General features: G+C 41.5%; 1 protein-coding gene across 5 annotated transcripts in view; it reads right to left on the bottom strand.

Annotated features, from left to right (window-relative positions):
• Window positions 1-9005, bottom strand: part of SYK (spleen associated tyrosine kinase) — a 58167-nt gene extending 49162 nt beyond the window's left edge. For 2 of the 5 annotated variants that reach the window (XM_080575131.1, XM_080575133.1), the window contains exon 1: window positions 8776-8993. The gene's annotated coding sequence lies outside the window, so the exon portion shown is untranslated. Of the gene's footprint in view, window positions 1-7593; window positions 7735-8547; window positions 8681-8775 lie in introns of those variants that run through there. The other 3 variants (XM_080575132.1, XM_080575130.1, XM_080575129.1) reach the window with 3 other exon arrangements.
• Between the last annotated feature and the right edge of the window lie 3419 nt (window positions 9006-12424).

Here is a 12424-nt window from a genome sequence, read left to right as displayed (position 1 = left end):
AAAGGACTGAATTATGACAAAAGATCAAAAGACATGCAATGGTGAAACAGAGCTCTGAGTAAGCTCTTTATTTGAATAGAGTAAATTTTTCCATTCCTTTGTTTTTCAAAGTAATATTCTGTGGGCAGTCAAGGAAGTAAGGAAGTATAGTTCAGAGTAAATGTCTTCCTCATGGTCAAGCCATAAGAAATACTTACTAGACAGAATGATGAAAATACAGTACAACAATTTGTTCTAGCACAGGGTGATACTTTGAACACCTAACTTGAAATTTCAACAGTTCTCTGATTATACAGAGGAAAAAAAATAAAACTGCCACCTCCAGTGGCGGTTTGGACTGGACATTACGAAAAATTTCTTGATTCTGAGGGTGGTCAAACACTGTAACAGGCTTCCTAGCAAGGTGGTTGATGCCCCAAGCCTGTTATTATTCAAGAGGCTTTTTGACAATGGGCTCGTTAATATTCTTTAACCTTGTTTAGCCCTGAAGTGCTTAGGTAGTTGGACTAGATGGTTTTTGAAGGTCTCTTCCAACTGAACTGTTCTGTATCTAAGATATATAATATAGTAGCTTTGAGACCAGAAGATTTTTCTGCTGAGCAGTTCACAACCTGGGTCTAACAATACCATTAGTAACAAGTGGGATTGTCCATCTGTGCCAGGTTGTGTGTGTTCTCATGATTCTGAATGTCAGTGGCCTTGCTATCGGCTTTCTCATCTTAAGTAAAAACAGTGTTTGCGCCAGTTAATGTAACTCCTCAGCATTTTGGCCACATGAGAACAAAAAACTGCTTGTTGAACAAGTTATACTTCATCTATCAGGTTTAGAGTAAACACCAGTTATCTACTCCTTTGTACCAGAGTCATTCATCCAAAGAACTGAAAAAAAATCACAAACACTTAAAAGTATTACCAGCTTAAAAAAAAAAAGCTGTCATTTTAGAAATATTTTTGTTTGGTTGTGCTTTCCAGAGTCATTTCGATTTGTACTGAAGATGATTAGATAGATGTTTTTATCTACACTGAAACATGACAGAAAAGCCTTCAGTTATTTGAAACTGCATCTGACACTCTGATATCATCAGATGACTCCAGGCACTATAGCTAGTGAAATATTTCCTGAGGAAATATTACTTGACTTGGCAGCACTATTACTGTCCTATTACAAGGCAAACAGATGCTTAGAAAAAGCACCATGTATGTTATTCAGGGTCTTCCTATGCTCACAGTATGAATTCTAAAACAAACAAACAAACAAAATGGAATTTTTTCTGGTGCTCACAAAATGTCCTTTGCTGCCTTCCATGAGCTTCTGTACTTAGGCTATGGAGAGCCATTGCTCACTAAAAAAAAAACATCCTTCACTGATGCAACGTTATCTGTTGTCTCTCTTCCACAACACATCCCTTTTCAAACTCTCCTGTCTTTGGAAAAATATTCACATCTCACAGTTTTCCTCTAAAAGCATTTTTATACTTTGAACTTTAAAATGCTCAGAATGTTACTGAAAAGAAATAAATAAATACCGCCAGACATTTGTGGATTATTCTTTCTCTTGAAATAGAAACTGTCATTTTTACACATATTTAAACAAATAAACAAAGCTTTCTCTTTTTGTTTTTCTTTAGGAAAAAAGAAAAAAGAAAAAAAAATCACAAAAATATAAACACCTCCTTTCCCCTTCTTACCATGCTCTGCTAGTCATTATTTCTTTGCCTCCTTTGCCAGGGAGCTTATGCTGTCACAAATGCAACGATTGCCTCTGGCTAAGGATGCCTCCTGTCAAAGCAAGCATTCCTATCTTAAAACAGGTAGCATCGTTTGTATAGAAGCATGCTCCCTTTGGGGCAAAGTAGTTTACTTTGATCAGTACCCGTTAATCCACTATACAAAAAAGTGGACTCACTAGGAATTTGCTAATATTCAAAGGAAAGCATTCAAGATATTCCAGACAGACCCTTGTCTAGTCCCCTGAGAAACAGTTTTCCTCCTGTGACAAGATGTGAACAGACCTTTTTGGGCACAGCTTGCCCTTCACCAACACAGATGCTTGGGAAAAGCACCATGTATACTATTCAGGGGTGTCCTATGCTCACTGTATGAATTCTAAAACAAACAAACAAACAAACAAAATGTAATTTGTCCCACCAGCTGTGGGCTCTTCAGTGACTACAGAAGAGTACATGGTTAACTGTCTCTTCTCAAAGCTGACAAAAAAGCCTGGGCAGGGGAGCACTTAGAAAACTGTATTTGGGGAGCCAAAAGCTACCTCTAAGTACTTGAGCTACTGAACTGATATATAAAGTTCTTTTATTTTTTATATAAAGTTCTTCTCTTTTTGTTTGTTTGTGTGTTTGTTTGTTTATTTCATGTTTAGTGCCTTTCCAGAAATAATAGCACTCAAACAGGAGAAAGAAAAGCACCTTTACATACCCTAGAGGCTATCACTGCTGCTAGACAGAGCTGTGAAATGAACATATAAAGTCATTGAGAACATGTGAAGAGCAAAACAAAAATATTATCAGTCTACTTGCAAGAAGAATTGCTAAAAATAACTGGAACTTCCCATCCAATGGCCTGGGTATTTTCAGGTTCAATGACAGAGTGACACTGAGCATGTCAGCATAGCACGTTTCCAGATGGAATATATTCTTTTTACAGAAGACTTGGGTTGTAATCCAGAGACTGCTACAACAAAATAGTTATGAGCAAGAAGTCACAGTAAGACCAAAACACATCAAAATGTCACTAAACTTTTTAAAAATACTTCCCTTCCCCCTCTCTCTTGCCCCCCCACCCCCCACCTCCACCCTCTTTTTTTTTGGTCTCTTTTTCTCTTTCTTGGGGAGGGGTGGTCAGAGGGGAAGAGGTGGTAATGTGGTATTAGTTTACACAGCTAGACTGCCAACATTAAGGGTCAGTTTCTTAAATAAAATCTATTGAATAATTTTCTAATTAGAAGCCAGATCAAAGGAAGGCTTCTCCAAAAATAGTATCTTCCAGAAATGGGGCCAGCTCTTCCTAGCTAGCATTTAGGAAGACACATACATTAGAAAGGTAGACTACATAGTGAAAATACTACCAATCAGCACATCATTGAATCAACAGTCCAGTCTAAGAGACAGCAAACACTTTTAGCTAGCGAACAACCAGTTGGATGAACTGTACCCTTACCTCTCACATAAAACATGAGAATGTTCGAGAACTGCAATGCAGAGAGGGATGAGCCCTCTCCTTCCTCCCGCAGAGGAAGCCCATTTGCAGCACCTGGACCAGTGAAAGACTCTCAACAAGGCACGTTTATCACTCTGGGCAGAGAGAGGATGCACCTGGCCTCAACACGTTCTGGGCCAACAGGCAGTATTTCCCTAGCTCTTGCATGACAAACTGCCAATCTGGAAAAAAATAGCTCATAGTCAGGCTTCTTTACTCATGGTGTACAGTCCTCTGTGCAATGTCAGTGATTACACTGCCAAATGGTCCAGTGGTGGTAGTTGATACAGCAGGCTAACAGAAAACTGCATCTTTTGCAGAAAGAGGGCTCTGGTGGATTTGAATTCACTCTTCCTCTGCTGTATATTTTCCTGCACTTCCTTGCACCTGACCAGATCTTTGTTACCACCTACTCTGGACTTGCTTCAACAAGTCTTCTTATGCAGGGGGCTCCAGAATTAAATGCAGTACACCAGATGGGGTCTCATTGGAGCAAAGTAGAAAGGAAGAATCATCTCCCTCACCCTGCTGGCCACACTTCTGGTGTGTCTCAGGATATGGTTGGCTTTCTGGGCTACAAGTGCATATTGACAGCTCATGCTGAGCTTCTTATGAATCAAGACTCCTAAGTCCTTCTCCTCAGGGCTGCTTTCAATCCGTTCTCCGCCCACTTTGTATGTGTGCTTGGTATAGTCCCAGCCCAGAAGCAGGACCTTGCACTTGACCTTGCTGAATGCCACGAGGTTCGCACAGGCCCACCTCTCAAGCCTGTCCAGGTCCCTCTGGATGGCATCCCTTCCCTCCAGCATGTCGACTGCACCGCACGTCTTGGTGTGATTCTTAGAAATTTGCATGATGATCCCCTAATTCAAAAGACAGCTAATCCTACTGCCTGATTTACAAAAATAATCCTTACTTAAACATCTGATTGGTTTTACTAAATTTTGAGCAAAATATCATGTATTCTTTGATATACAGTTGTAAGTTCTAACACTGTATGTCAAAGAGAGACTACATTAATGTTGCTTCCTTCACCTACGTTCCCTGTATTTCAGATATTGGAGACCTTCACTTTGCCAAAGTCTTGCTTTAGTGTTTACATACAGTGAACTTGTTTTCTTGATTTGCATTACCAAAGTTGGGCTGAGTTTCCCAGAGTTGGAACCTATCCATAATCACCTGCTTAGAACACCCGCCAGCTTGCTTTTGTGTTCGTTCCAAATAATATGTTAAAAAGGGGGGTTCAGTTCAAATTTTCCTGTGCCATGTTTTTAAAGAGGTTGAAAGAAATCTGTCTTTATAGTAAGTTTCTAGCCACAGTTTTTCAATCTAAATTAAGAAGCCAACTTTTCAGGCAACCCTACCAAAAATCAAGAAATACCGTTTCTAAAAAACATTACGACATTGTTTTTAACTAAGATTAACTCTGCTGAAATTTGTCGAGCCAATTGTGAAATCTGAACGAGAATTTTTAAAAGCAGAACTTCACACTTGGTGATCAGCAGTGACATCCATTTTAACATTTTAGCTCATCATCCTAAAGTCTAATTCTGCTCTCAGATACACTTGCTTTAACTAAGAGAAATCCCACAGGCTTTTGCATGTTTTAGACTCTGTGGTCTAAAAAATAAAGAGTTTTTCCTTTTCTCACTTACTTCATTATCTAGTCCAAGGAAAGGAGAATAATAAGAGAGACTATGTAGGAGGATGGCTGCAGGACAGCTGTGGCTGATGCGTTCAGTGTTGATCCCTGGTCCTTTTACTCATTTCACTGAATCTGTTTCTTAAGATATGAATTTTTAAGTATTAAAAAAAAAAAAAAGTCAAACTCTATTTTTGTTTACTTTATAACGTTAAAATATTTAGTTGATTGTGCACCCATTTCCCTGGTATATATATTCTACTCTAACACTTCCTGCCTGTGTTTTCTCTAGCTACCTCCAACCACAATTGTGATTCCTGCATTCCTGTAACTTCAGCTCCATCCCCAGCCTAGGAGTTACTGTGTGGATTTATGAGGCTGGATTTACATATTAGTGCCTCAAATCCTACTTTTTTACAAAAGCTTTTTGTGCCTCTGATATATTTACTAAGCATCAGCTCTGAAATACTCCCTGTACTGTCTCCTTGCATTTTGAAAGGAAGAGAAATTGCTGTACATATTAGGATTTATCCATCCAAGACACCTGGCATCCCATACCTGTCCTGAAGAACACTGTCCCAAGGCAAGGAAAGACAAAGCCAGACAAATGGCAAGGTAGTTCTAGCCATTTAAATTAACATATTTCCAACATAAGCTAGTTACAAACTGACTGATAGTGAAACTGCACAAAGTAGTACTCTGTATCATACTTCTGCATGCTTGCTATTTAGATTCTAACACTTGCTAAATTTGTAGTTGCTCTGGTACCCGGTAAAGCGGAAAGGCTTGCAGCATCTTGCAAATACTGGGGTGTCCTTAGAACGTGAGGATCCCAGCAGGTCTCAAAAACATTCTCCCTTTCTTTCCTTTCAACAAACACATTTAAAGAAGTGGTCACTTAGTCATTGTACGTACAGGGACAGGAAGTTATGACCTAAATTTAGCTTTGGAATGTAAAGACAAGCTACAAAGTTTTATTTTATTTCTCTGAGGCAGGTGTCAAACATATCAATTATCCATTCCTCCAGCAATATCTGTATTCCACTGGTTTGATGCAGGAGCATAAAGGCTCCTTCACACTTCTTGCACTTGCAACGCTCACGTTTCCTCGTTGCCCCAACAAGCAACACAGAAGTCGGTGTCCAAGGGTTTTCTTTTGCTTAATTTTACGCCTCCATGTTACCCTGTATCATGAAATTAAAAGCTACATGACACTACCTATGTAACCTTCCTGCTGAAACCTGAAATTACAGGCTGAAAATGCAGATGATAACCATGAATTTTGTGATAAAATTATTTTTATTACACTCAAAATAAATACTAATAATTGTGTATTTTACTACCCTTTGCAGTGTAAGAGGATCCTGCAAAACCCAGGGTTTCTCTTTTTCTCTTGAGAGAAAACAAAATGCTTAATTGAGGCTGCAAAAATTTTTAATGTTTCTTTGTCAAAGTGGAGCAAATATTAGGAATGTTTATCTGTACAAGCATTCCTAGAAATGCCAGCTAAAACATCAAAAAGTGAGCTAATGTAACCTCTGTCCCCAAGATCTTAGTTTGTCAAAGACAAGCAAAAATACTGTTAAATTGGATTATGAAACTGTTTCTGTGCAATAAATTGCTTTTTTTTTTTTTGCCTTTTTTTTTTTTTTCCTCCTAAATTAGAAATTAAGAAGCTGATCCTGCAAACCCTTGCAAGGTGAAATGTTTTCATTCTTATGACTGAACCTTATTACTCATGCTCACAAACATCTTCATCTTCTAAAAAGGACTCTTCACTCTAGATCCAAAGACGTGGGTAGCCTGAGTGGTACACATATGTTTGTCCCAAGTCAGGAACTCACACAAGCACATGATTATCTCTAAGTACAAAAGAAACAATTTAAATAGATCATTGGGATGATTTTTCTGTAATTATTACTCATATTCAAAGATATTTATTGTATTCCTTGTAATTAAGATATAAAACATACTAGATCCCATTTTCAGCTCTGTTACTCTGCAGCTAAACATTCAGCTGATGTGCACACAACAGATCTCCAGGCACTGATCAAAAAAGCTAAAGATACAAAGTCCACAAAGCTAAAAAAAAAAAAAAAAAGGAAAACACTCTCAATTTTCAGTTGGTACAGATGATGCAAACACAACTGCTTACAGCCATAACATTCTAACCCATTCTAACCAGGAATGCCAGCAGCAGACTCATTGCTTTCTGCTAAATACTGCATATTGTAAAAGCATTTAGGAAGGAAAAAAAATAAAAAATAAAAAATAAAAAAGTAAAAATTATGATTGTGATCCCACAACCTCTAAACACAACATACATTTCAGAAGTAACTTCTCTCACTCCTAATGCCTCTGGCAGAACAGATCCAAAAGAAAGGATGGGAGACTGTGGTTACATCCCCATATAATATTTTTTGTTATCAGTATCTTCACAGGTGCTTAAATCCAGCTTATAATTTTACCATCAGTCTTCTAAAATGTTATTTTGTTCTCAACATAACCTGCCATCTGCTTCTAAAAACAATTTTCTTTTTCTGTCTTTATGCAACTTTGGGTCGAGTCCTGCGCTTGTGTCAGAACCACAGTGTGAAAATGGAAGAGCAGCACAGTTCACCCTTCATTTTATGGTGTTAACATTTTTAAAAAGAAGCAAAACCAGAACGTTTCAAAAGTATTTCGTTGGGATTTTACAGTTATTTCAAGTGAATTTGAAATTTGAGGCAATTACTTACCTCTACCTACTTCAGTCTTTTGCGGGCATGTTAACTGATTCCAAACCCTTCAGTTCAAACTATTTTGCCTTCACCAAACCATAATCTTTCTCCCCCACAGGAAAACTGTTAGAATATAAAGAACATTCAAACTTCCTTATTTGTCTGTCTATCGCTCAATGCTCAACAGAGGGATAAAAAAAAAAAAAAAGTCATAGTTCCTCTAAGTGGGCTGCCTCAATGTGCTGCACTCTGCTGTAGTTTACGGCCTCCACGCCTGTAAAAATATGCAGCTTTAGATGCTGATACTGGCTCTGCACCGGATGGCTGTGCCCATGGATTAGGCGGCAGATTCAGCCCAAAGTGTCAGGAGACCTAAGCTTCTTCGGACAAAAAGAGCATGAAAGAAACTCAACAGAAAACAACATTAAAAGGTAAATAAATCAGGAGCAGATCATTCCCTTAAAAGGAACAATTCTGTTTTAAAATGGAAGTATTTTACAATGTATCACGCGATCTGGCCAAACTGGGACTCCGTTAGCCACATCTGGTAGAGTCAGTGCCGCTTAACAGAAGTATTGCTCAGCTTCGGCCCCAATAACATCACTTCAACCAGCACAAAATTTAAGCAGTACGGCGGTAAAGAAGAAAATTAAATGAATGTTGGCACACTCAAGAAGTGATCAGCAATGAGTTGGTCATCAGGCCCGCAGTACCCCGCTTTCAACACTTCTAGTAACACTCTATGGTTGCTTTGTCAGAAACAAAATCAGGAAGTTTGATAAGAAAGAAGCCCGTTTTTAGAGACATTTTGTTGGGTGTCTAGCCTTTGCCGTATCATGCACCACTCAGAAGCCCTACAGCCGCTCCCTGTTGTACAAATTTCGCTCTGTTTAAAACCCATCTCCACCTGGGCTTAGATAAATCTGTTTTTCCGCGTTGAAATTCCAGATTTGCCGGCACAGCGCTCTGTACCTTTTCCACCGACGTCTCCAGCCGGCGCATCGTCCGGAGCCCCGTTTGCCGGCCGCTACCTCCCGACGGGCGACACCGGTGCCGGGGCCCCGCAGCCCCCCGTCCCCCCTCTCTCCTCCAACCTCCCTCTGCCCGGAGGGGGGCTGGATGCCCCACACACCGCCCCCCACACCGCCCCACACACCGCCCCGCACCGCCCGGCGGAGCGGCCGCCCCTTCAGCCCCTGCCCCGCTGCTCACCGCTCGGGCGCCGCCGCCGCCGCCTCCTGCCGCTGCCGCCGGGAGCAGAGCGGGGCAGGGCGGCTTCCCCGGGCCGTGCCGAGCCGTGCCGAGCCGTGCCGAGCCGTGCCGAGCCGTGCCGGGCCGTGCCGGGCCGCCGAAGCGCCGGGAGCGTGGCTGGACCCGCGCTGGTCTCCGCGGGAGCCGCCCCTTCCTCGTTTTCTCTCGCAGCCCCGGCCACTTCCTCAAGGGGTGTCTGTCTGTCTGTCTGTCTGTCTGTCTGCCTGCGCGCTCGCCCTCCTCCGGCACGGCCGCTGCCGCCGTGCCCCGGACCCCTTCCCCCGGGCACGGCTCGGCACGGCCCCGGACCCCGCGGGGCTCAGCTCCGCTCCCGGCGTGAAGGAGCCGGGGGCGATAAACGTGGGAGAAAAGGAATAAAAAGGAATGGTGGAGTCCTGTGTGCTTCAGGACCTTGGTGGGTTTTGGGGGAGAAAATCGCTTTTGGAGGGGGGAAACAGTTTCCCACCGAAGCAACGCAGGGGCCTGCCATAGGACGGCATCTCCCCTTCGTCCTGTATTTCACTCAAAATGTATTTCAATCAAAAACACGTTCTAGTTTTGTAGCTGCTCCTGGTGTGGAGGAGACTCCCCTGCCTCAAAACACAGTTAAAGGAAGCTCCCTTCTCAAAATCTTCTCTGCACCCCGAGTGGTGGAGAGCCAATTCCCACACAGGTGGCCCAATGCAGCTGAAAGGTGACAACCATCCTTCTCCAGGGATGAACTGATCCTGGGAGGGCGAGTGGCACAAGTGTCCTCCGACTCAGCCGAGGCAGCACGTCACCATCAGCTGTGACTGCACGGTGGGGCATCCAGCCTGTCCGTGGTGGGCAGTGCCACTGGGACGTGAAGCCTGTCTCAGTATTACAGCAGCGGGGGGCACAAACCTTATCTTCTATGAGGAAAGAGTGGCTCGCTTTTCTCATTGCAAGATGGACCGCATCCCTTATAGTTAGTAAGGCTGCCAAAGTACAAAAGCCTCATGTCTCGTATCGGTTAAAAAGGTCTCTGTTTTTGCTCTGTTTCAGTGAAGGACTTGGTAATTGCTTTAGGGTAGATATTCTTCATATTGGCACTGCCTACATGCTAGAAGAAAAATAAATAAATACATAAATAAAGTTTAAAAAGCCTGATTCTTGGACATGTTTTGATGGCGTGGCTCTTTTCCTAACAACATCCAAGTGTGAACAGGGCATAATGTGCAGGAAACAGCTTTTAGAAAGTCATTACAGTGCTATGAACTCGTTTTTAAGTAGAAGTCTCAAATTGGTAAAATATCATAAATACTTCATGACTTCAAATTATACATGAGCAAGTGTACTGGACCTGCCCAGAGTGGATTTAACTTTATTCATAGCAGGCAATATGGTGCCGTGTCTGGCATTTTGACTAAAACAGTATCAGCAACACACTGCCATTTTGACTGTTGCTGGACACTGCATGCACAGCGTTGAGGCTTTCTGTGTTTCACAGTCTGGCCCCATCCCCGGCAAGCAGGCAAGCAGTGGGCAGTAAGAGGAGGGAACACAGATGGGACAGCTGACCTCAACAGACCAAAGGAATATTCCATACCATACCCAGCAATTAGCACGGGGGTAGATGGAGAAGGGCAGGGGGCAGTGCTGTCTTCTGAGGTGGCTACTGCTCGGAGACTGCCTGGGCATCGCTCTGCTTGTGGGAGGTGACATGACTGCTCATTGTCCCGCTCCTTTGGTGTATGGCTGTACTCTTTAGGAAGCCAGTAAGAATAACGTAAAATAATTCTTCTCTTTGGGGAAGGGGAGGGGGAAATTTATGTCTGGCAAAAAAGCTCTGAACAAGTTATGTCTAATGCTTCTGGAGTGATTCAGTAGATCTGTGGAATCTCCTGCCCAGTATGAACGCATTCAGTAGAAACCAATAGCTTCTTCGTAGCCTCCCACTAGCAGTCTCCATACAACAACTGCAATCATTTAGTTTGTAATCCTCCATACTTTTTGTGAACATCTGAGGAAGTTTTGATGCTTAGTTTCTAACAAATACAATTTGAAAGACATCTGCTTTCTGAGGACACGCCTGTTTCCTTAATACATCTACTGTGGTGGGAGGCTTTGCAACCACACGACCATGTGCCATATCAACCAATGCTAGGTGGGGGAGCTGGAGCCTGGGAAAAATGCCATGACTCTTTATGGTGAAACTTTATGCTTAAAGCTGAATTTAACTTTTAGTCCAGCTACTAACTGTAGACAAAGTCTGGATTAAAAAAAAAAAAAACAAAACTTCAGACCGTTTCTTACATACCGTGACACTGTTGCAGTCATCAGCTGGCCTGGCATTTCCACACATGATCTGGCAGAATTTCCTGCCTAGTGACAGCAATTCAGATGACCTCTTGAACTCACAGGGCCTAAGAAGTGGAAGCAGAGGGGTATTGCTGTCAGTGATGAAATTTATTCTACTAGTTTGTTTCAAACAGATGAAAGCAGTTGCAGTTGGCAAGGGTTGAATTTTGCTCCAGCTCAAGTGATCCTGCTGCAGCTCCCTCTCCAGGTAAGTAAAAATTGAAGCTGAGCATTTTTTAAAATGCCATCTCTATTTCCACAGTAAAGGATGTTGTAAGCTAGGCTGACACTTTGTTGTCTCACTGAATGTTAAAATCTCAAAAAGATGTAGCAACACAATATATATACCACAAATGGACAAGCTCATTTGAGGTTCAAATTACAAATTCTTGATACTGTACCATATTTACAGCTAAAGTCAAAGGCATCTATCTGTGATAGAAGCAGTTAGTGTCAGTACAATGGCACTCTAAGTCTACACAAAGAGAAGAACATAGAAGTGACTCATTTTGCCTAAGGAATATAAAATTTCTGCACAGTTCATTGAATTCAGTCATGCTTTGGACAAAAATACATGCTATTTGGGAGTCATTTATTGTCTACTTCATTTTAATTTCGAAGGAAGCAGTAATTCAGTGTTAGCACAATAGCAGTAAACAACATTATACAAAACCAAAAACCAGTAGCCTGAAAGCAATGTTTTTACACAAAAACAAATTTCCTGTATTACAGTTAGAAGGAACTAAGATGGATCAGAAGCCTCAAAAAGTAAGGACCGCATTCTCTTATCCTTTGGCCTCTTTCTGTTACCCAAAGAATAGTAAAGACCCTTATTTTACATTAGAATAAGGTCTGAAGATATTGCATACATTGTAAATAACTGCTATTTGTGCTTCCATAAGGATTTGACTTACATATATCTGAATTTAAAGGGAAAAGAGTTGTGGCAATCTCTAGGGAAAACTGAGTACAATTACACAGAAGTAAACTGGGCAAGATGTACAGCAAATTAATTCACCTGCCTACTCATTGCTCAAATCTATCAATTATGACTATTTTGCTAATTTTCTGTTGTCTAGATGATGCCAGTAGTGATATTCTTTGCTATATGAAATTAACAGTAATAATTAGGAAACTCAGTGCCATCAAGATATTTTCATTATCAGCTAACACTGATACGCATTACGTATGTGACAATAATAATATAAAAGCAACAGAATTTTGCTTGTAGGAGCTACATTTCATACTTTCCTCCTCTATTTTTACCTTGAAAATA

Source organism: Anser brachyrhynchus (genome assembly GCF_964034855.1).
Source record: "Anser brachyrhynchus genome assembly, chromosome: Z".
Classification (NCBI taxonomy): Eukaryota; Metazoa; Chordata; class Aves; order Anseriformes; family Anatidae; genus Anser; species Anser brachyrhynchus.
Note: the sequence above shows the minus strand (reverse complement) of the source record. Positions and strands in the feature narration are given on the sequence as shown.